This window comes from Cynocephalus volans, chromosome 15 (assembly GCF_027409185.1).
Source record: "Cynocephalus volans isolate mCynVol1 chromosome 15, mCynVol1.pri, whole genome shotgun sequence".
In the NCBI taxonomy this organism is placed as follows: domain Eukaryota; kingdom Metazoa; phylum Chordata; class Mammalia; order Dermoptera; family Cynocephalidae; genus Cynocephalus; species Cynocephalus volans.
The window spans coordinates 1,650,766-1,676,963 of record NC_084474.1 but is presented as its reverse complement, the minus strand read 5'-3'; positions in this window follow the sequence as shown (position 1 = coordinate 1,676,963).

Here is a 26,198-nt window from a genome sequence, read left to right as displayed (position 1 = left end):
CTAGGAAAACAATAGAAAAAAAGCAATAAAACCAAAATTTGGTTTTTTGAAAAGGTCAGCAAAATTGGCACACCTTTAGCTACACTTACCAAGAAAAAAGAGAAAGAAGACTCAAATTATTAAAATTAGGAATGAAAAAGGGACATCACTACTAATCATACAGTAATAAAAAAGATTAATAAGAGAAGACTATGAACAATTGCATGCTAATAAATTAGATAACTTTGATAAAATGGACAATTCTCTAGAAAGACAGAAACTAACAAAACTTTGTCAAGAAAATAGAAAATCTGATGAAACCTATAACAGGCAACAACATGGAATCAGTAATTTAAAAATTTCCAAAAAAGAAAAGCCAGGGTCATGTGATTTCACTGGTGAATTGTACTAAACATTTAAAGAAGAGTTAGTATCAATTTTTCACAAACACTTCCAAAAAGTTAGAAAAGGAAGAAACTCTTTCTAACTCATGCTATGATGCTGGTATTACCATGGTACCAGAACCAAAGACTGTGAGAGAAAGGAAATCACAGGCAAACAACCTTTTCAAATACAGAAGTAAAATTCCTCAGAAAATTCTAGCAGACCAAATATAATAACATACAAAAAGGATTATATACCATGACCAATTAGGATTTATCCAATGATACAAAATTTGGTTAAAACACCTGAAAGCAGTGAATATATTACACTATATTAATAGAATAAATGATTAAAATCACATGATCACTTCAATAGATGCAGAAAAGGCATTTGACATAATGCAACGACTCTTTGTGATAGAAACACTAAACAAAGTAGAATCAGAAGAAACTCCTTCAACCTAATGATTACTGTCTATGAAAAACCCACAGCTAACATAATACCTAGTGGAAAAGCTGAATGCTTTCCCATAAGATTAGGGATAAGATAGTAATGTCTGCTCTTGCCACTTCTTTCCGCTCTCGCACTTGAAATTCTAGTCAGGGAAATTAGGCAAGAAAAGAAACAATGGGCATCCATATTGGAAAGGAAAAATAAAATGTCTAGTTGCAGATGACAAGATATTGTATATAGAAATCCTAAGGGATCCACTAAAACACTGTCAGAACTAATAAATGAGTTCAGTAGTGTGACAGTATACGTAATCAATACACAACTATCAGTGGCAGTTCAACACTAACAATGAATAATCTGAAAAATGAAATTAAGCAGACAATCCCCATTATAATAGTAGCAAAAACAATAAAGTGTATAAGAATAAATTCAATAAAAGAAGTGCAAGACTTGCACACTAAAAACTGTAACTGATTGAAATAATTTGAAGAAAATCTAAGTAAATGGGAAGACATTCATGTTTATGGATTGGAAAACTTCATATTAAGATGACAATATTGCACAAATTGATTGCAATGGCTGATTTTATGTATCAACTTGACTGGGTCACTGTGCTATTCCTGCGTGTGCCCATGAGAGTGTTTCTAAATGAGATTAACATTTGAATTGGTAGACTGACTAAAGCAGATTGCCCTCGCCAATACACAGGGACTCACCCAATCCACTGAAAATATCTGGATAAAATAAAAGGTTGAGCAAGAAAAAATTCTTTGTCTCTGCCTGACTGTTTCAAGCTGGGACATAGGTCTCCTGCCTTCAGACTCAGATACAGACCAGAACTTACAGCATAAGCTCTCCCAGGTCTCCAGATTGCTGACCGGAGATCTTAAACTTCCCAGCCTTCATAATTGTGTGAGTCAGTTCCTTATAGTGAAAAGTATTCTGTATAGGTAAATTTTATATACTATATTTAAAAAATTGATATTTATGGTATACAAATTTTGTATACTATATATACATATATATTTTGTGTATTATATATACTATATAATATTACTATTATATATTTATATACTATATATAGTATTATTATATATGAAAGTATATATAGTATTTTTTTTACTTTTAGTATTTTTTCCTATATATATGTTTTTTGTTTACTTGTTTGTTTCTCTGGAGAACCCAGACAAATCATTAATCCACAAATTCAGTGAAATCCAAATTCTTTCAAAATTTCAGACTTTTTTTTAACTGAAATAGACAGATCCTTAAATTTATATGAAAATGCAGGGTATCCAAAATAGCCAGAACAATCTTGAAAAAGGATATCAAAGTTGGAAGATTCACACTTTCCCAAAGCTACTATACAACTATAATCATCAGGAGAGTGTGGTACAGGAATAAGAACACACACACAGAACAGTGGAATAGAATAGATAGTATAGAAATAAATCTTCATTTATAGTCAGTCGATTTCAAAAAAGTGCCAAGACAAATCAATAGAGAAAAAATATTCTTGTCAACAAATGTTCTGAGACTACTGTATACCCATATGCTATGCAGAAGAACAATGGTAGACCTCTATCTCACACCATACAGAAAAATTAACTCAAAATGAACCACAGACCTAAATGCAGGAGCTAAAATTATAAAACTTCTAGAAGAAAATATAGGGATAAATTTTGTGATCTTAGGTCAGGGAATGGTTTCTTAGATATGATATCAAAAGCTCAAGTGACAAGAAAAAAGGTAAATAAGTTTTACTTGATAAAACCAAAAACTTTTGTGTGTCAAAAGTTACCATCAAGAAAGGGAAAATAACCCAAAGAATGGGAAAATGTATTCACAAATCATATATCTAATAAAGCGCTTGTATACAGAATATATAAAGAATTCTTAAAACTCAACAATAAGTAATAAATAAATAAACAAGTAATAAATAACAATTAATAAATAAACCAGTTTAGAAATGGACAAAGAATTTGAATAGATAGTTCCTCAAAGAACATATACACGTGTCCAATAAACACATTGAAAAAATGTTCAACATTGTTAGTCTTCAGAGACGTGCAAATCAACCCCACGGTGAGATACCGCTTCACACCCACGAGGGTGGATAAAATTAGAAAGACAGGTCAAGTTTTGGCAAGGATGCGGGGAACTCATTGCTGGTGTGAACATAAAGTAATGCAGCGACTTTAGAAAATAGTTTGGAGTTTCTCAAAATGTTAAACATAGAGTCACCATGTGAGTAAGAAATTCTACACCTAGTTATAGACACAAGATAAGAAAAAACATATGCCACATAAAACATGTACACAAATGTTTAAAGCAGAATTATTCATAACAACCAAAAGAGAGAAACAACCTAAATGTCCATCAACTGATGGACGGATGCACAAAATGTGCCATATTCAAGCAGTGGAACATCATTCAGAAATAGAAAGGAGTGAAGCGCTGATATATGCTGCAGGGTGGGTGGATCTTGATGCTAAGTGATGAAAACCAATCTCAAAAGACCACATGCTGTGTGGTTTCATGTGTGTGAAATGTCCAGAATAGAAAAATCTATAGCAGCGGAAGGAAGATCCATTGCTGCTCAGGGCTGGTGGGGGCTGAGGGTGGGAGATGGGGGAGCTGCTCATGTGAGGTTTCCTTCTGGCTCACTGAAAATGTTCTAAACTTAGATTGTTCTGGTGGTTGCACAACTCTGTGAATACACTAAATACACTGACTGTACACTTTATAAATAAGTGTCTTATGAAATGAAAAATATATCTCAATAAAGCTGTAAAAAACTGTATGAGAAAATTAACCAAGCCTGAGTCTTGGAATTGTGTAACTGGTTTAGTCAATTATGCTTTTTTTCCTTGACAGACATCATTTTTAACTATGGAAATACATAAAAATGCGGTTGGATATTCAGTTGTTTATCAAGTTGGGCATAATTTTTCTGCAACTGAAATTGACTCCCCCCAAAAAAACCTCCTTAAGTAAATATTTATCCAAAAAGTATTATTTCCCTCTTGAGTTGGCTTTGTTCACTGTCCGTCTGTTTTCCCCTCTGTTTCCCCCGTTTCTCGTCAATGTTGATAACTCCACTTCTGATGCCACCATGCAGACCTCATGCTGACACTGTAGTGTCCCCTCACTCAAGCTTTCGACCTTCTTCTTTACTGACCAGACCACATGGTCTGCTTCTCAGACTTATTAGCCCCAACAGGACCTTTTCAGCAGTCACACTGCACAAGGATTAGAAACTGACCAGTTAACTCTGTACCTTATCCGTGACTGGATAATTTGTTCTAAGAGATAGTTTGGGGTATTTTTTTGATGCTCTCTGGCAGTTGTCATTTCATAGCTTTATCTCTATAGCTTTATTTAGAAGAGAATCAAAATGAAAAGAAATGGTGGCAGGGCTTCAGAGACTTTTTTCCCTGCCCTCTTCCTTTTTCTGTTCACCAAGTAGCAAAGAAGGACTTCCCAACAGGGGTAACAGCTGTGACCAGAGCCCAGATCGCTTTCCTGGATAAAGACTTTTATTAAACTAAAGACATCTTCTTTGTGATAGCATCCAAATAAGTTGCTAGATTTACAAAAATGAAAGAAGTCCTAATGGGGTGTCGTAAACAGCCACATGGCTGTGAGCCGGGGTTGATTTTCCATGAATCGAGCATGTTCCTAAATGGTCACGGGTAAATGCAACTCTTCCATTTTATATTGGATTATTTCAGAAACAGCAACCCCAGAATCTGATTTAATTTGAAAGATGATAAAATTATATTTCTGCGCTGATTCTCCAGGTGGTAGAACAGATGAGGAGGGTTTGTTTGTTTGTTTGTTTTCACTTTCCACCAGTCCTCCCTAAGTTAATCTGACAGAAATGGCTTTTACAGCCAGACAGAGTGTGATAGGAATTGCACCGAGGATAACGAAAGTGTCAGGCAAATGGCAAAACATAATTGGAGTATCTTGTTTTCTTTTCCCGAAATTGTAATACATTTGACGAACAAAGATGTTGTGCCTACTGTGAAAACATAACTAGAGCAACTCTCTGATAGCGCTAGCCAGTTGATGCTAATTAATAACAACAGGAAGAATATTCCAAGCAAAATTTCTTAGTGGCATACAGGAGGATCAAAACGTAGGACCAAAGCTAAAACTGAGACATCTATCTATATAGACAGAGAGAGAGAGAGGATTGTGTGCCGGGCCTTTTTCTAAATGCTGGTTATAAAAAGTCAATTAGGCATGTCTGAAGAGGTTGTAGGGGCTAAAGAGAAGTTGATATAACATTAAAAAAAGAGACTGATAATTGAGTGGCTTGAATGAAAATCCTAATATTTTATTTCTTTCTTATATACAAGTCTTGCTGAGAACTGCTTGGGGCAACGGAAAACTATGTTCCTTGCAGACCTTCGGACCCATGTTTCGAACTACTGCTTTGCCGTGTTCCCTCAGGCATTGTTGTTGTCTATGCACTGGGAGGGGGGCCACTGTCACAGGAAGAGAACGTGCGTGGCCAATGACAGAAGATTCAGGCTCAAAAGTGTGCACATCATTCCAATCCCAAAGGCAAGACCATAGTCACATGGCCAACCCCCAAAGCAAAGGAGTCTGGAAAATTTAGTCTGGCTGGGAAAGGCACAATGCCCAAGAAAAAGGGGGCAACAGATTTTAGTGGCAACTAGCTCTCTTTGAGAAATAAAGGAAACTCGAAAAGCACAATAATGACAGTATTCCTCATCTGTAAAATAAAGTATTAAATTTAAGTTAATTTGATTTCAGCCTCTGGAAGGCTCTTTGGCACAAGACAATCTCTAATGTACAAAATCCCACTTCTCTTGCATCTCGTTGCGCTCTTTCAGGAGGTGGTACAGGACAGAGTTCATGCCGTCCTTCAGAACCTGTCAGTGTCACCAGAGAATCAAATCACAGAATCAGGGTATATTGGTTCATCAGCGTTTATCTACAAAGTCTACTAAGCTATGTTAGATCAGTTTACCATGTGCTTCAAACACGTTTTAACAAACGTTATTTTAATTTAAATATGTTACTAATAACTCATGACATAAAATATTTAATTTTTTAAGACCAATTGACTAGCCTATCTTATTTTGTGAACACATCTTGGATGGAGAGGATGTAGTATTTAAAAGAATTGAGAAAAATGGACTAAAAGTGCCAGAATCTATTCTCTCTCTCTCTCTCTCTGCCCCCTTCCCTCCCTCCTTCCTTCTGTCTTCCTCCGAGCTCCATTGGGACATCTGTCTTCCAGGCATGTTTTCCACTGAGCTGTGTTGCTGCTGAATTCCAGTGTGACGACTTCAATCCAAACAGCCCGCGCAGCAAGCCTGGCCTGTGGTGCTCAATCACTTGAGTAGGGACAGTGTTCAATTTGCTGTCAAAAGAACCTGTCCTACTGGGAAAGATAACTACCATATTTACTAATATAATTTCACCCTTTAGTTTAATATTAAAAAGAAAGATTTTCGATAGTTTCGGTAGTGATAAGTAAACTGTTCTCTCTGTAGAAAAAGCCTACTTGCCTTTCAAGATCCTATTAAATGCCTCTTACTCTGCAATGTCCTGCCTTGAAGACTCTCAGTCCCTGCCCTCTGTGGAAGTTAGTTTTCTCCCCTGTTTGTACTATTTTGTGCGTTCTTCTGCTATATGGCTGCCTTTTGCATGCCCATCATCTACTCTAAACTGAGTGATATCCAATTTAATAATTTCAGCTACAAGCCTGGTCTAAATGCTTCTTGATTAACCAGATGAATAAACGAATAAATATTCATTTAAAGGTTCTTTCTTCAGGGAGGGACAGTCAAATTGGTACAACTAGAAGCTAATTTTTCTCTTTTTTCCCCCTTCAAAGTGACTTAAGCACAGTTCCTACCTAGTCTTCTGAATTTCAGGGCTAGGGGATATTACTAGTATGTATGTTTCATATTTCTTCTCCTGGGGCTTGCAGAAACAAATAAAAAAATATTTTGAATAAAGTAAGTAGAACTTCAAAACAGAATAATTTAAGAAAACAATAAATGGTAGTATTTTCGTGTGTACAATGCATTATACTTTTTAATTCAATTATTTTTTTAGAAAAATATTGATAAATCTTATTACATCAAAAGAAAGTCTTTCATATTATAAAAGAACTGTAAATAATGCTGACAGATAATCCAAGCAGATAGAGACTGGGTAAAAAGACTTCTTAGTCCATTTCTTAACTTGACCTTGACCATGACTCTTTGAGGGAAGTAAATTAAATATTATTTACCATGCTATAAAGAGGGGGGAGTAGACATATTCAGGGACTACCCAAGGTTGCATAGCAAATAGCAGAACCAGAACTAATTCTAATCTCAGATTTCTAGTACAGTGTTCATTTCACCACATCTTTACAGATACCAAGAGTGAGGGGGTAGTTGGTAAACTTAGTGAAGAATGAAGGTGCCTTCCCTCTTTTGCAATCCAGAGTTCATTTTGGGGTTTGAGTGCTTTAAATGGTCTGAATTTCAGCTGCTCATATGAGGGTTACATTCAGTTCAGTTCACAATTTGTAGACGGGATCTCAGACCAAGTGAAGAAATCTGTTCATTTGCCATTGTTCCTGAAAGAAGTCCAACAGACCAAAAGAGAACAGAACGCCTTTTTTCTTTCCTTTTTTTTTTTTTTTTTCTTACAGTCCTGTGGTCCCAGAGCCGGTCCTACCCAGTACCACAGGGCCGAGTGCTCTCCTCTGCCAAGGACTGATATTGGCAGAGTGACCTAGATCTAAACACCTACTTGATAATGACATGGGGTTTTGAAGAATTGTTCTTTTTTTCCAATTTTAGCAGCTGCCTTTGAACATTTTGAGGGCTGTATTTAATTGTGTCTATCGAATTGCCTGAGATAAATTATACTATTAAGACCCTTTTCATTTAACATCTACAAGGGCACTTCAAAACATTTGTGGAAAAATGGAATTAAAAGATAATACAAATTTTTTCATGAACTTTTTGAAGACCTCTTGTATATCCTGGTGGTATCTTATTAAAAACCAATATCAAGAACAGCCTTGAAGGGGAAAATCACAGCAAAGATGATATCTGAGGGTAGCAGGCCCTGCTGGGAGGGTGAGACAGGCAGAGAGGCTCGCCCAAGCCCCATTCCTGTCACCGAGATGACTTCAGAGGTGTCTGTGTGAGTGCAGGTGTCCCCCGGTGGTCGTGAGGCCACAAGGAAGAGGGGGCAGCACATAAACACCAGCCGTCAGCATCAGTGCAGATCCTCTGATTTCCCAGCTCCCCGATTACGCAGAAACTCAGTGCCTGGGGCTCACAGCAACACAGGCACCTGTTCTGGTTCACCATGTCACTGAGACAGCTCCATGGGAGGGGAGCATGAGTTCTCAACTGGCTTCCCAAACAGAAGCATAGGTCTCCTGATTGTGGTTAACTAAGCTCAGAACAAGTGTAACGTCAGCTAACCTGTCCACAACTTTCTGGTCCTTATAGGAAATAGGTTACAATACAGGAAATCTTTTCTTGTTCTAGGCAATTTTCCAGACTCATTTGCCATGAAATGTCACCTTCTCAGGTGAGAGAACAGAATTGATCACAACTAAAGAAAGCATAGACATGAGGCTCTATGTGGTTATGGAGTCCATTCTCACTTCAGATCTCTACAGCATTTGTGAGACATGCACATGTGCATAGAACATTTATTATGACAGTAAACGTTACGTGTTCTGCAAGAATGATTACATCATTTTTATTGTTTTCAGCAACGTCTGCAGCAAGAAAACTCTCTTGTCTTTGAGAAGCTAATGAACCATGTTATGATCTACAAATGTGTACTGAGTGGTGAAGTAATATGCCCTGACCGGCTGGGCACTGGATTTCCACCTTGTGCTGTCTTACTACTCAAAGTGACCACAGCAAATGAGAGAGGCATGGGATGCTTCCCGGTAGAATTTTCTCCAACTGACTGACGAAGCGTGAATACATTAACATCTAACTAGACTAGATTAGAAACGGACCTCAGCTTATTCCCTGAACAGCCTTCCTAATCTGGAATTGTTGCTGGTAAACTTTAATATAAGTATCTTTGCCCTGTGTTGTCATTAGCTGTAGAATTTGGTTCTGAATTATACTGGTTTCTGTTAGAAATTTGGAGATGCTGCTGACTGACACCCCTCCTCTCTTCTGCATCTAAGCATGCTAGAAATAATCACAGAGGCAAATGGCAGTCAAATATGGTATTAGTTTTATCAATGGATTCCCAGTAGCTCTCAAAATATAGGGCTCCTAGTAATATTGAATTGAAGAAGGTCTCAGAGCCAGCTACCTCGCCCCTCCACTGAACTCCTACAGTGAAGCTCGAAAAAGATAGAACATTCCTGAAGACAGAGACCCTTCCCTGGTGAGCTTACTGCGTGTGATGAGAAACAGCAGAGGATGTCGTCAAGTCACAAAGAACCATGCAACTGGCCCTTTGCTATTTCAGTGCAGTGACCCAGTTCCTAGTTAACATTGCCCAATAGAAGCCAATATTTCAGCAGTCCACCCTATGAAGAAAACTGAGTAGTGGGGGAAAGAGAAGAGTAAGATCTGTTTCTGCCCACACAGCTCCCTCTCGGGGAGGAGAGGTCAACACTGCAGTTATTAGCTCTTCTTCAAAGGGTTAGGTCAGTTTAAGTACAAATAAACAAACAATAAAACTCTGAGAAACTCATCTAATTATAATTAGATACAATTAATCCAATTATACGGGTAACCTTTTTCCCTTTGTCTGGAGAATCAGAAATCATCAAGTCCTGCTCCTTTAGCACAAATGAAATCCCTATTCTTGAGAAACAGTGCCGACCCAAGATAGAGTGGACTTGAGGGGCGGTGGGTGGCAGTGGGTCAGAGTGGAAATCCTTCCCCCCGATTTTCACACTTGAATGCAAAACTCTGGTGTTCACTATTTACTTAAAGCATTTTGTTGCCAGTTAAAAATCCCATACATCTGTTAGCTCAGCTGGTTGGAGCGTAACCTTGCAACATCAAGGTCACAGGTTCCCATGTAGCAGTGAGACTTTAAACTGATTTCTTTAGTCCAAGAGTAAAAGAAAATAATAATAGGGTCAACCAAGGTCTGATTTGCACATTCCCAATAATAAGAATAATAGCAGGAATAATAATAATAAGCAATCTAGCCCATGGGCAACACCTGGAGTGATTCAGGGACCTGCACCCTTCTCTCCTTCTGTCAAAATGCAAGCGCTTGGGCGAGTTACTGAAGGCCTTTGCCACTGTCTTAACACACTCCAGAAGAGGGATCTAGAAAATGGCCTAGCTGGAGGAAACCATATGTATAACCTATTTAAAAAAGGTAAAGAAACTGAGGACAAAACTGAGGAGTCTTTCCCAAGGTCAGATCAACTAAAGAAAAATGAGAATAGGACCAAAGTTTCTTGCTTTATAATTAATGTCCTGTCCTCCAGCACAGAGCTGTTGCTGGGAGGGAAACACAGGAAGGTGTTATGCTGAAGAAGGGCATTGTATAAATCTAAATAAGTGATGCTGAGTCTGAATAAGCATTGCTAATGTTTGCCTGCATACCGTCGGGGATCACAAAGACTGGATTCTCTACACTGGGCTACAAGGAACCTGAGAAAATGAGTTTACAATAAAAAGAAAATGGGCACCCTGTACAGATTTACTTTAGTATTTAGGGGGAAAAAAATCACACAGAAATGTTTCAAACCACAACTGCTAATACACAGTACAATCAATAGTTTAGGGGAAAGAAAAAGGTTTTGCCCATTCAACATTACTATAAATGCTTTCTGACGTGTATTCACTGTCTTCCATTGTATTAATTCTGGCTTCTTTGGTCTCTGCCAGTTCAGCTGAAAATACAATGAATAGAGGATAGATAGAATACAAAAAGTTTTCTAAGATATATTTTAGTGTTAATAACTAGAAGGGATAAGGCCAGATCCAAAATCTGTGCTTGAAGGGCTCTGGAGAAATAGTGGGGTTTAAACACGTGTTCATGAGGGTTGTCATTATGTGTGTCATTGGTACTCATAACTTTTGGCCCACTGATAATTTGCCATAAAAGTGAAAATGCAAGAGTGTTTTTCTGAGGAGACTGCAACACCGTCCTTAGCAGGCATCACTGGTGGTGTTACTGTGATGTGCAGTTTCCCCCTGGCTGCCTTTGTGGATGCACTTCATGAGAAGGGTCAGCTCCCGCCTCTCCTCTGAACCACACGGACTACGATCGTCTGTTCTCACTTAATTAAACGGAGGCTGACCTTTGGGAGTCCTGTTCTTACTTCATTTCTGTCCTCTAAGCCAGCCTACGTGCAACCCCCACCAATATTTAAAGAAGGATCTCAGCAGAGGTGTCCTAAGTGGCAGCAAGATCTTGGCTTACTTGATCCATATCTCCAGAAATCTCCAGACTACAATTTGGCAAATTAAATCATATTTTAAATAAACTAGAAGAACTCACTTTTTCAAAAAAGTATACAGTGAATCTTCCCTTCACCTACCCCTCATGTCGTTAATTTACCTGAAGTACAACTCTGGATTCTCATACAGTAGATCTATTTAAAAATCAGCTTAGCTGCTAATACACAGTACAATCGACAGTTTAGGGGAAAGAAGAAGGCATGGGACATTGAGAGAATACAAAGTCTTACATCTAGCTTCTGGTTTTGCACTAATCAATGTACGTAGCCCAGCACCTGATACTGGCTCTTATTTATTTTATTACGCAGCTGGTAATGAATCAGCAAATGAAATTCTAAAAGAAATGTGTGAAATTGGTCATGTGGAGGTAGATTCCCAAATAGCTTCCAAAATAGAAATGCCATCTTTATGTCATTTTATTTAAAGTAATAATAGCTTCATTTTATATTACTAATGAATTCAATTTTCTTTTAAAAGTATTTCATTTCATTTAACTGTTATAGTAGTAAAAAGTCGGAAACTTTGCAGAAATATTATATTTGGAAATATTATATCACTTTATTGAGCAAACATTTTGCCAACAATTTGAGGAGGTGAAGAACTCAAATTTGGAAATAAACTTTGAATGTGTTTACTCTGAATTGTTTGCTTATGTTAAAGGAATATTCTATTTTATAGGAGGTAATGAGTTCTCTGTCAACGGAAGTATTAAAAAGAGGTTGGTTGAAGAAGAAATATGGTTTTAGACCAATAGCTTTCAATCCTTGTTAGACTTTGGAATTACAAATAGAGCTTCAAAGAAAAAATAAAATCGCTGTCTGGGTCCCACACCTGATTCTTTTGCTTGTGATTGGGTCTGGGTATTAGTATTGCTTAAAAGCTCCCCCTGGTGGCTCCAATGTGCAGCGAGGTTGAGAATCACGCCTCTGGATGATTTCTGTTTCCTTCCAGTGCTAAAATTCTGCTATTCCAAGGCTGTGTTGTACTTCATATTAGGTTAAAAGACAGGAAAAAAGCATATATTTTAGTTTTGCAATTAAAAAATATAAATCAAAATAAAATGAACCTATGTGATCTAAAATTTTAATGAAAAAAATCTGATCTTTTTAGATTAGAGCAATGCAATAAGCATACAGCATGCGAGCTTCTGCTATGTTCCAGGCACGGTATCAGTGCTTTACACGTATTAACTCATCGAACTCACAGAATAATTATATGAGGATAGTATTGTAGGGGCCAAGGGCAAACTGCCTCTTCACCTCTGAAGTTTCATTAATAAAAATCACTGACAAATTTCGATCAATATGAAGAAAAGGCATAAGAAATTTTATTTTTAACTTGCTTGGGAGTGGGGTCATGCATGGGGACTCACAAGAGAGTAACGTCCCAATTTTCCACTGAGGTACAGTTGTTTATACCCATATCCATAAGGAAGGGGAGATGAGGGTGTAGGAGTGATTCTCAGCGGACACAATGGGCCCGGAGAACATACAATGGCCTGGGACAAAGTCTACCTGGCCACAGAGCAGATAGTGACTGGTCAGTGGTTCTCCTCAAAAATACTGACTGGGCAGAAATAGAAGACAGTGGTCTGTGTCAAAAGTAGAAGAGACAGTGGTCTGTGTCAAAAGTTTAGTCTAAGTGTGTGGATGGACTCCAGTCTTCCTTCCTGTGATGTGAGTTAGGTTAGTGAAGACTCAGGGAAAGGACCATAGGTCACTGTCATATTCCTTAGTGGGCCCAGACTTTAGGCAGATGAGGGACTAGTTTTGTCCCGAGCTTGGAAAGTGACAGAGTATTGAGGGACAGGAGGGGGGAGGTCAGAGAAACCTTGAGGCTTCTTCTTTATTCCAGGGTGGCAAAGCATGACATTAGGGGGCAACAGCTTTCTGCACCTCGACAGTACCACCACCACCACCATCACCACCGCCGCCACCATCACCACAACCGCCACCACCACCATCACCACCACCGCCACCACCACCACCACCACCACCGCCACCACCACCACCGCCACCATCACCACGACCACCATCACCACCACCACCACCATCACCATGACCACCACCACCACCACCACATCATCGCCACCACCACCACCACCACCACCGCCACCACCACCACCACCACCACCGCCACCACCACCACCACCACTGCTGCCATCACCACCACCACCATCACCACCACCACCACCACCACCACCACTGCTGCCATCACCACTGCCGCCATCACCAGCGCCGCCATCGCCACCACCACCACCACCGCCACCACCACCGCCACCGCCACCATCACCACCACCACCACCACCACCACCATCATCCCCACCACCATCATCATCACCATCACCACCACCACCACCACCACCACCATCACCACCACCACCACCACCATCACCATCATCATCATCACCATCACCATCATCCCCATTACAGGTGAACTGGTAGAGAGATGAGTAACGTGCTTATCTGCTAGTAAGCAGGAAAATTGAATCCAGCCAATTGGCTTTAGAGGCTACATACTTAGTCAAAATACTGCACACAATTTGTACACCCAAATCATTCATCCAACTGAGTAGCCTCCTTTGGGACAGTATGAGGCACTTTGGGAAAACTTGATTTGTTTTGACTAAGTGCAGAATTTAGCTCTGTGTGGAGGAATGAGATTTAGTCTCACGTATCATGTAGTCATTCCACTGGAAATACAGTGAAGACAAATGGAAATTCATCTTTATCATGAAATACTCTAGAAAATGATGTGGCACAGTTTCCTTGGGGTAACACATTTTAATGCCCAACCTCCTTCTTCACAGAAGTTTCTTCTTGTATCTAATCCTAATCCCTCACATTCCAGTTTAAACTGTTTTATTCTATTATATTCTCTTCTATCTTTAGGGAAGCTGGAAAAAAACCTGACCTAGAACAGCTCTGTTTTCCTCAGCGCCGGCTGGAGCGCAGGTAGAGCTTTGAGGTCTCTTCCTATCAGGAGGCTAAAGTGGCTGCCAACCGTGTGCGGGCAGAAGCGTTGCCTGGGAGCTTTGAGGAATCACCTGCCAAGCCCCATCCCAGGCCACTTCCATGCTGTGGTCATCTTTCCCTGTCAAAATAGCTAGCACTTCATAGCTGTTAATGTCTCTTAAATTATTTGCATTGCTGGTGATTTTAATCAATTTTGGTTCTCCTTTCATCGAGTACTTGCCAGTCTTTAATAGCATCCCACAGGTAGTTTCCTCCTCTGCCTCCCCATAGGGCCGGCTCACCCAGTGCCAACGAGCTCCCACCTGAGGACCGTGAACTTTCGCAGTCCACATGGGAACTTAGCAGTGGGCATACTGCTAAGTGTGGCCACTGCCAACCCACAACATACTGAACACATGTTGAAATTCCTTAGCTTTTGTCACAAGTGGAGGTTCTAACTCCACCCAGTGATGGCTTCTCCCAGTGATGGCTGTGGTTACAGATTCCTGAAACGCCAGGAGCAGTGGCCACAATCCTTTGCATCTGTGGACCGCTTTGCTGCTCCACGTAAAACCCTAACTGGAAAGCAGAGGCCCACGTGCAGCAGTTGAGCCACTGAAGTGAAGCCCGCATTGCGGTGGCAAACATTTGACTGCAGTGTGGGCCACTAACACCAGTGCTTAGGAAACGAACATGATGCACCAAGAAATGAATCTCCTCACTTCGATATTTTAGAGTTTCATTTCACTCATATAAATGTTTTGTATCCATCCCCACGATGTCAGCTGGATTCAGTCCTCCTGTGCTATGAGGTTAAAATGAGGCTCAGGAGAAAGTCTCCCTCACTTCTTGCATAGCGTCCCTTGAAAACACTGACGTGTCTTCTCCCTAAATAAAAAGCAGATTCTCTCCTTTGTGTTCAGAATTGTACCAAGCAATGGATTGTAAGCATATTTCCAAATTGTACATGCAAAAATAATTTGTCATGTCCTATAAGGTTACTGTGTTGGCAGGCAGATAGATATTTCATTAAGTTGTTTTATTCATTAAATAGCAGGATTTTGAAAATCGGAGTGAATAGAATACGAGAGTACTTCAAAAAGTTTGCGGGAGGGCCGAGCCCGTGGCGCACTTGGTAGAGTGCTGCGCTGGCAGCGCGGTGACGCTCCCGCCGAGGGTTCGGATCCTATATAGGACTGACCGGTGCACTCACTGGCTGAGTGCCGGTCACGAAAAAACGACAAAAAAAAAAAAAAAAAAAAAAAAAGTTTGCGGGAAAAAAGAATTGAAAGATAATACTAATGTTTCCATGAACTTTCTGAGGTACCTACCCTCCTGTGTAACTGTGCGAGACAACAATCGACCCACGTGCTGTGATAAGGGCTGTTTTGAAAAGTTAAAAAGAAAAAGTATTGGTAGAATAATAGAATCAAAGCAACTGCGTGGCTGTCTCAAACAACAGACCCGTCTGCTGTCACTTTGGAAACACTGCTGTGTATAGACTTAAATCGAAGTGTTTCTGAGGCGTTGAAGTAAACTAAAAACACCCACGCCTGCTCCTGTGAGAGCAGAACAAGACCACAGAAGCAAACAACACAAACACCACGACTTCAGCAGCGACATCAGCACCGAGTCGCGGGGAAGACGACGGTCCTGCAGGCTGCCGGGCAGGGCTAGGAAGGGAAACAGGACAGAGGCCTCCATTTCTAATTTTTACCTCATAAGAGCTGCCAGTTCCCTCCTTGGTGATTTATTACTCTCACTTCAAGGGGGAAATTTAATATTTGGTTTAGGAAAATGGCATGACATTAAAGGATACCAAGAAATGCGCTCAGCTTCTCTAGGGGTGATGAAACATTCTAGAGGTTTCTGTGGGCTGCAGTATCATTTATTGGGTAGTAGCAAATTTTTATTGAAAACGCACTATTTGAGTTTCAAGTTGGCTTTTCCATTCTCAGAGGAAGAACCATGTGTCTGGGCTGCCTTTGTCCGGAGGAGCTCAGCAGGGAGCACGTCTGCAGGTGACGGTGTGCTGGCTCCCTCAGGCACCAGCATCTCTGGAAGGGGTATGGTTCTTGCATTTTTGTCAAGGCACATGTCCAGGCTGAGGGGATGGAGCCCAGAGATGCGCAGACAGTGTCCCTGCCATCACGGCCTCTCAGCCCCCAGGTCACAGCCCTCCCCAGCACCTGCTGGTGGTCACAGCGAGGACAGACCTGCATGTCGGCTTTGTATATGAGGGGCTAAGAATCTAAATTCAAGACATTGTGATTCACAACGAGCAAATCACAACTTTTGTGGGCCTCCAATATCCTATTTTTAAAACAGTGAGTGGGCATGGGGCAAATGAAATCATCTCTGCGGGTCTTTCCCACCTGACATCCCATCATTAGTGACCCAGTCTTCATGGTAGTTGTCTAAGAGCAGCTGGATGACGGGCTGTCTTTTTCTATGCCCACATCACGCACACTTACCTCCACAGTTTGAAAACTGCTGGTGCACAGTGTTAAGAGCTGCACTTTTACCTCCACAGGGACATTGAACTGAGCCAAGCAAAGGAAATTTTCCAAATGTTTGCATCTGCTGATTCTATTTTAATGTGCAGCCTCTGGGACAGCTTCTCCTGCATCTGTAGGATGGGTAAAGGCAGCAGGTTTCCAACATTTTTTCAGCTGCTGGTTATGAATTTCTTTTGTATATTTGATATATGTGCTGCGGTGCAGAAAACTCCTACCGCAAAATATGGTGCTTTAGCAGTCTGGAATAAAGATGCAGTCTGAAGGTCTCTCTGCCCTCCCTGCCCCCCGCCCCCTCCCCGGCCATGTACCCTCCCATCCCTCAATCCTCTGTCTCCCTCCAAAGCTCAGGATGAAGCTGGTCCGTCATCTGCCTGAAGTCCAGAGCAACCAAAGAAGACAGCGGTGACCTCTGGTCCTTTCCCTGAGTTTTCATTAACCTAAGTCGCATCACAGGAAGGAGAGTGGAGTCTGTCAACACACCTGCACTAAATTTTGTCACAGACCACTGTCTTTTGTGTTGGTCCCATTCAGTATTTCGAAGACCCAACAGCCTTTGTCCCAGGCCATTGTATGTTCTCCAGGCCCACTGAGTCCCCTGACAATCACGTACTCCTGCACCCGCACCTCTCCTGCACTCTCCTGCACTCGCACCTCTCCTGCACTCTCCTGCACTCTCCTGCACCCGCACCTCTCCTGCACTCTCCTGCACCCGCACCTCTCCTGCACCCGCACCTCTCCTGCACCCGCACCTCTCCTGCACTCTCCTGCACTCTCCTGCACCCGCACCTCTCCTGCACTCTCCTGCACTCTCCTGCACCAGCACCTCTCCTACACTCTCCTGCACTCTCCTGCACCTGCACCTCTCCGGCACTCTCCTGCACTCTTCTGCACCCGCACCTCTCCTGCACTCTCCTGCACTCTCCTGCACCCGCACCTCTCCTGCACCCGCACCTCTCCTGCACCCGCACCTCTCCTGCACACGCACCTCTCCTGCACTCTCCTGCACGCGCACCTCTCCTGCACTCTCCTGCACCCGCAACTCTCCTACACTCTCCTGCACCCGCACCTCTCCTGCACTCTCCTGCACCCGCACCTCTCCTACACTCTCCTGCACCGGCACCTCTCCTGCACTCTCCTGCACCCGCACCTCTCCTACACTCTCCTGCACTCTCCTGCACTCGCACCTCTCCAGCACTCTCCTGCACTCTCCCGCACCCGCACCTCTCCTGCACTCTCCTGCACCCGCAACTCTCCTGCACTCTCCTGAACCCGCACATCTCCTGCACTCTCCTGCACCCGCACCTCTCCTGCACTCTCCTGCACCGGCACCTCTCCTGCACTCTCCTGCACTCTCCTGCACCCGCACCTCTCCTGCACTCTCCTGCACCCGCACCTCTCCTGCACTCTCCTGCACCCGCACCTCTCCTGCACTCTCCTGCACTCTCCTGCACCCGCACCTCTCCTGCACTCTCCTGCACCCGCACCTCTCCTGCACTCTCCTGCACTCTCCTGCACCCGCACCACTCCTGCACTCTCCTGCACCCGCACCTCTCCTGCACTCTCCTGCACTCTTCTGCACCCGCACCTCTCCTGCACTCTCCTGCACCCGCACCTCTCCTGCACTCTCCTGCACCCGCACCTCTCCTGCACTCTCCTGCACCCGCACCTCTCCTGCACTCTCCTGCACCCTCACCTCTCCTGCACTCTCCTGCACTCTTCTGCACCCGCACCTCTCCTGCACTCTCCTGCACTCTTCTGCACCCGCACCTCTCCTGCACTCTCCTGCACCCGCACCTCTCTTGCACTCTCCTGCACCCGCACCTCTCCTACCCTCTCCTGCACTCTCCTGCACCCGCACCTCTCCTACACTCTCCTGCACTCTCCTGCACCCGCACCTCTCCTGCACTCTCCTGCACTCTCCTGCACCCGCACCTCTCCTACACTCTCCTGCACTCTCCTGCACCCGCACCTCTCCTGCACTCTCCTGCACTCTCCTGCACTCGCACCTCTCCTGCACTCTCCTGCACCAGCACCTCTCCTGCACTCTCCTGCACTCTCCTGCACCCGCACCTCTCCTGCACTCTCCTGCACTCTCCTGCACCCGCACCTCTCCTGCACTCTCCTGCACCCGCACCTCTCCTGCACTCTCCTGCACCCGCACCTCTCCTGCACTCTCCTGCACCCGCACCTCTCCTGCACTCTCCTGCACTCTTCTGCACCCGCACCTCTCCTGCACTCTCCTGCACCCGCACCTCTCCTGCACTCTCCTGCACCTGCACCTCTCCTACACTCTCCTGCACTCTCCTGCACCCGCACCTCTCCTGCACTCTCCTGCACTCTCCTGCACCCGCACCTCTCCTACACTCTCCTGCACTCTCCTGCACCCACACCTCTCCTGCACTCTCCTGCACTCTCCTGCACCCGCACCTCTCCTACACTCTCCCGCACTCTCCTGCACCCGCACCTCTCCTGCACTCTCCTGCACTCTCCTGCACCCGCACCTCTCCTACACTCTCCTGCACTCTCCTGCACCCGCACCTCTCCTGCACTCTCCTGCACTCTCCTGCACTCGCACCTCTCCTGCACTCTCCTGCACCCGCACCTCTCCTGCACTCTCCTGCACTCTCCTGCACCCGCACCTCTCCTGCACTCTCCTGCACTCTCCTGCACTCGCACCTCTCCTGCACTCTCCTGCACTCTCCTGCACCTGCACCTCTCCTACACTCTCCTGCACTCTCCTGCACCTGCACCTCTCCTACACTCTCCTGCACTCTCCTGCACCCGCACCTCTCCTGCACTCTCCTGCACTCTCCTGCACTCGCACCTCTCCTGCACTCTCCTGCACCCGCACCTCTCCTGCACTCTCCTGCACTCTCCTGCACTCGCACCTCTCCTGCACTCTCCTGCACCCGCACCTCTCCTGCACTCTCCTGCACTCTTCTGCACCCGCACCTCTCCTGCACTCTCCTGCACCCGCACCTCTCCTGCACTCTCCTGCACCCGCACCTCTCCTGCACTCTCCTGCACCCGCACCTCTTCTGCACTCTCCTGCACTCTTCTGCACCCGCACCTCTCCTGCACTCTCCTGCACCCGCACCTCTCCTACACTCTCCTGCACTCTCCTGCACCTGCACCTCTCCTACACTCTCCTGCACTCTCCTGCACCTGCACCTCTCCTACACTCTCCTGCACTCTTCTGCACCCGCACCTCTCCTGCACTCTCCTGCACCCGCACCTCTCCTGCACTCTCCTGCACCCGCACCTCTCCTACACTCTCCTGCACTCTCCTGCACCCGCACCTCTCCTACACTCTCCTGCACTCTCCTGCACCCGCACCTCTCCTACACTCTCCTGCACTCTCCTGCACCCGCACCTCTCCTGCACTCTCCTGCACTCTCCTGCACCCGCACCTCTCCTACACTCTCCTGCACTCTCCTGCACCCGCACCTCTCCTACACTCTCCTGCACTCTCCTGCACCCGCACCTCTCCTGCACTCTCCTGCACCCGCAACTCTCCTGCACTCTCCTGAACCCGCACATCTCCTGCACTCTCCTGCACCCGCACCTCTCCTGCACTCTCCTGCACCGGCACCTCTCCTGCACTCTCCTGCACTCTCCTGCACCCGCACCTCTCCTGCACTCTCCTGCACCCGCACCTCTCCTGCACTCTCCTGCACCCGCACCTCTCCTGCACTCTCCTGCACTCTCCTGCACCCGCACCTCTCCTGCACTCTCCTGCACTCTCCTGCACCCGCACCTCTCCTGCACTCTCCTGCACTCTCCTGCACCCGCACCACTCCTGCACTCTCCTGCACCCGCACCTCTCCTGCACTCTCCTGCACTCTTCTGCACCCGCACCTCTCCTGCACTCTCCTGCACCCGCACCTCTCCTGCACTCTCCTGCACCCGCACCTCTCCTGCACTCTCCTGCACCCTCACCTCTCCTGCACTCTCCTGCACTCTTCTGCACCCGCACCTCTCCTGCACTCTCCTGCACCCGCACCTCTCCTGCACTCTCCTGCACCCGCACCTCTCTTGCACTCTCCTGCACCCGCACCTCTCCTACCCTCTCCTGCACTCTCCTGCACCCGCACCTCTCCTACACTCTCCTGCACTCTCCTGCACCCGCACCTCTCCTGCACTCTCCTGCACTCTCCTGCACCCGCACCTCTCCTACACTCTCCTGCACTCTCCTGCACCCGCACCTCTCCTGCACTCTCCTGCACCCCCATCTCCCTGTGGAGATGGGTAGAAACATCTGCAGCCCAGTGGAAAATGGGGACACTATTCTCCTGTGCCTCCCCCGTGCTCTGCCCTCTCCCAGTACATTAAATAATAATATTTGTCATGCTTCTTTTCACATTGATGTAAATTTGTCAGTGATTTCTATTAATGAACCTTCAGGGCTGAAGAGACAGTTTTCCTTTGGCCCTTGTATATGCTTCTCATGTCAAAGGTGCTCCAAGGGGAGTGTGGTGTTTTTGTTTTTGCCATCCTCGGAAGGCCTTTCCCCACTTTCTATGTTTCTACTACTGTTGGGTTTTTATGTTGCAAAAATTGGGAACTTAATTGAAAGAGAATTCAAGATGCTGGAGGAAAAGAGGGAGGACTCAGACAGAACATATAAATTGAATGAAACAACAGAGAAATAGTAGAGAGGAGAGCAGAGATACAAGAACTGGAGCAGGAAATCATTTTGTTCAGGGGCTTTGAAGAGAGGGCGGCCTGACAGCGGCGGAGTACAACGGAAGAGCGCAGGAGGAAAGGAGGCCTTCGTCCAGAAGGGTGTCCTGGTCTGTGTATTTGGATCCTCTTCAGGCTTTTCAAGAAAAGCAAGCAAAAGATTTGAACCACTTTTGTATTTTATTGGTCCTTCCACAGCTCTGAGACTGAGCCACATTGGACCAGGCAACATAAAGGTTTTGATTCACAGTTTGTGCCAACTTTAGTTATGGCAAAAATGTAACCTCCCCCTCCCCAAAGGAAAACTGAAGCCCCTAGCATCCATTAACTCTTGATTTCAGGTAATGTTCTCAGTGATCAAGGCATGTGCTCTATTAACAGAGATGCCCCTTTTGCTTCCCTTGAATGCCCTTTTCCCAGCTAAAATGGTGATGATGATGGCTGCAGGGAGCTTCTCTGTCATTCATGCTTTTGGCACTAATGTACGACTGTCATTATACCAATAAACAACCCAAGGCAAATGATGAGGCCAGTGCTGAACTTGGTCCAGCCTCACGCGGTGCTTCCTGAGCTGTGAAGCTCCAACAGGCTGCTTGTAATTTCAATAAAACGTCTGGGAAGTCATCCTCACATTCTCCAGAGGCTCTGACTGGGCCGGGAGTTTACTGCATGGAGGAAGGCGGTGCTGTGTTGGGAAAGGCCAGCTCTCCATCTCGGGCTACCGTCAGGTCAGCTATGCACACGAGAACCGAGCTGTCTGTTTCTGTGGATTAATTATCTGTGAATAGATCCTGAGAATTCATTTCTTTGGGGGGGGGAAAGCTGTTACATATTAAAATATTCATTAATAAACTGATCACATAAAATTAGAACCCAATCAACCATCCCTCCCTGGTAAAATTGCAGAGTAAAACTACAAGTTTTTGAAAAGGCAGGATTACATACAGTTAACAAGGTGGTGTTGGAATATGGGAGAATTATTTCATTTGAAGACTGGAGAAAATGGATGAGGATTTTGACGTGATGGATTCTTCAAAAGGAGATGATTAATACATCAAAAGATGAGACAGGCCCTTGGGAAAACTAACTCATTGAATACTTTTGCAAACAGACCTTCGAAGACTGTTGTACTAAACTTGAGCTGATGGACGTTGTATCTTGCTGTCATATGATTGTTTTAAAAAATTCTTTAAAAAGCCCACCTAAAAATTAATTATTTGTTTATTCAGGGTATAATTGCATTAGCAAAATGCAATTATACTCTGTATGGGCCAGCCACACAAAACAAAACAAAACAGAATGCAATTATATTCCAAATCTTTCCAAATATAAAATAATAACAGGGGGCTGGCTGGTTAGCTCTCTTGGTTAGACTGTGAAGTTGGTAACACTGTACCAGCCAGCCACCCAAAAAAGAGTAAATAAATAAGAACAAATAAATAAACAACTTACTTTAAAATTTGTGAGTTTTAATTTCTTCCACAAGACCATCTGAAACAAATCCACCTATGTATGTGTGTATGTGTATAAATGACTATTTGCTCTGACCCATACCATGCTACCCCAGAATATATAGCACCCCTCCAGTCTGATGACGGGCTTTTGTAGTCATGGTAATAGAAATGATAACTCAGGACGGATGGCAGCCAACTGGTACCACGTCCTCTCCTCCTCCTCACCACTCAAACTGATGGCTTCTCAAAGCTTCCCTTGGGGACACATGCATCCCATGGTGTTGGCCATTAGAGGGCACCAGCACCACAGAATGTGCCATATCTATTGTTCCCAGGAGCTGAAGTCCTTGTCACATAGCAATTTTTTGTCAGCCGTTTTCAGAAAGGAAACATTTTGCTTTGGATGCTTGCAGGTGATGATTATTGGTAGATGATTCTGTTGTATTATGTAGCAGAACTTACTTTAAGGTAAACAAATAATAATCTCGGCTCATCTAAATCCCATCTCCACTCTGCTTGTCAGTGAAACCGAGCCAAAGTCCCCTTCAGCCATCGTTTACAAAGGCCACTCTTTAAAACTCTCTACCATGGAGGATGAGGTATGGCAGACTCATCAGAAAGGTGAAGGAGAAAATAAGGTTATCTCAAGTTAAATATTGATAACCAGGACACTAAAATATATTCATTACTATGAAAGAGGAAACATACATGTTCAGGAGATTATCCAAGGACAACATTTTGAGGATTTAGTGAGCTCAGTGTCAGTGTCTCATTCCAGCGGCGTCCAGGCGGAGCCAGGCCAGAGAGGAGGAGGCAGGTGACTTTCCTGCCCTGGTGTTCATATAGAAATGTTACACTTGTTAATGCAAAATAATTTAATTAAATGAATGTGACAGTGAGCAAATGGTGATCATTAGCAACAGTGGTCATCCTCTCAGCAGATTATTCATGAGAAACTTCTAGTACCAGGTAGTCTGCTGTATTTATAAGAGAGAGAACATTAATTTTCATATGTGTCTGAAAAAAAACGAATTGTGAAGAATGAAGGACTAAAATAAAAGACAATGCAGTGATCTGTTCTGCAGTTCTGTTTCCTTAATGCAGATAACTGATATTTGAATGTGATTTGGAAATGTTACTTGAGAAAAGTAACAGCCAGGCAGGATTAAGAGGAGATAGATCAATAGATAAGTCATTAGGCTCTCTATTCAAAATGTCACGGAGGAGTTTTACGGTTCACGTGTTTGCGAATCGCTCTTCTCTTTATTGTCAGTTCACTTTTCTGGTCCTGTTAATGCAAATGGTTAGAAGAACACGGCAGTGACAATAAAACGAAGGTCATGGGTGTGACTCGCACACTCAGGATGAGGAGATCGTGAGGCCTCACATCAATCGGTTAAACTCTCCTTGTGAAGACTCTGTCCCACCCCCTGACCATCAGTGGCTTCCCTGTAAATACCCTTGCTGGGGCACAGAAAACTGTTCCCCAAAATGTGGTGCGTCGGCATGTTTAGTGCTTTGAAAATTAAAAGGCTTCAGAAATAAGCCTCAGAATCAACGTCTCTCTAACCTTATCTTGTCCTCACCCCAAGCACAGGGAGGGACTTTCTCTGGAATTTCCTTATCTGACTAAGAAAGCTTTCCAAAAGAAAGCAATTGTCCTCAGCTCCGCTCCCTGGAAATCTCAGACAACCAGGAAAGAACAACCCCCAGGGCAATGGAGAGCCTGGGAGAGCAGCGCGTGGGGACAGAGGGTCTTGTCACTTACTGTACCTCAGAAGAATTGCCCTCATCCTCACCCACCCTCTCCCCGTGGAAGTTGGCACAAGCTTCTGCACCCCACTGGTAGACTGGAGGTTACTCTCTTGTGACCTCCTGTGCGCTGTCCCCTCCCAGCACCTTACATAACAAAATTTGTTAGGCCTTTTCTTATTAACCTGTTTATCTGCTGGTCTTTCAGAGAATGTCAGGGAGGTCTTCCCTTGGTCCCTACCCCTGTTCCAACAAGTCTGGAATGGACCCCGTTTTCAGCTCCATCTTTTCCTTGTCTGCAGGATCCTTTACCTAACCCCAAACCAGCTACTGGAAGCCGGTTCGTCATTCCAGGTCAAAGAACTTTCCTCCGCTGCACTCTTTGGGCAGTCCGGGTGCCACTCATGGACGGTTCTTACCTCCCCATGTTGTTTCACTTGTGATCATATCTTTTATCTTCTAATATATAGTTAAGTTCCTTGAAGACAGGAATACTTTCTTATTTTTTGCATTCCCCACACTACTGACTTGTTGCTTTAAGAAAATTAGAAGCTCCAAAAGAACTGTATTAATGCATTAATTATATTAACAAATTAATTGATGTCAGGCTACTAAGGAATAGAGCTTGGCATGATACAGCTCCTGAAAAGCCAATTAAATAAGACATTTGAGTAGCAATAGGTCAGTTTATTTAAAAAGTCTGCTTTTTTTTTTTCCCCCTTAAATAAACAGTTGTTCTGTGTACTCTGGACTGGGAGGTAATGCATTACCATGTTGAATATAGCAAAGTTAGGAATAAAATACAAGGACTCACTATTCATGGTGTACTTTGATTTATTCTTAGCACATGCCGCAGGCAAGGAAGTGAGTGACAGGATGGCCATTTAGTGTTTCAGACGCCTACTTCCTGTCTCTGGAGAGGGACAGGGGATTCTGTAGAGAGGGAAGTTTGCAAGGCAGAAGAATTGACTGTGCTAAAGGAACACAAGGGAGGCCCCTTTCAACCCTGCCGTGGAAGAGCAAAGAGACGCACTCTCAGCACTCTCACCTGGGACAACTGTGCCCCAACCCCTCTGAAGCACCTGCCAGCAGGGGCATTTGCTTTTTGCCTTTTTAAATTTCAAAAACATGCCAAATAAAAAAAAGAACGATCATAAAATGAAATATACTGAGTTATCAAGAAGTATGTTTAGATTGTATCTAATAAAAATATTTTTACGTGCTGTTTAGCATTTCATGTATTTTGATGTGTGCACTGTAATTTAAGGGAAAATATCCTGGCCTGAGACTCAGGAGATCTGAATTTAATCCCATTTCTCTCATTGCATGACTTTAGATAATTGATTGCTTTCTCCTTCTGTTTCTCAGTTTGTAAAATCAGAAGGTTGGGTTAGGTGATTTCTAAGGCCTTTTCCAGGTTAAATAGTTAACTGGGTCTATGAACTATGATGGTTTTATTAAATTTTGGATAGATATTTGGGATATGGCTATCAGATGGATATAGCTTATAGGTCCCTTACTAAAAGAATCCATACAAAATGTTGAAGACACAATGTTTTAGCAACT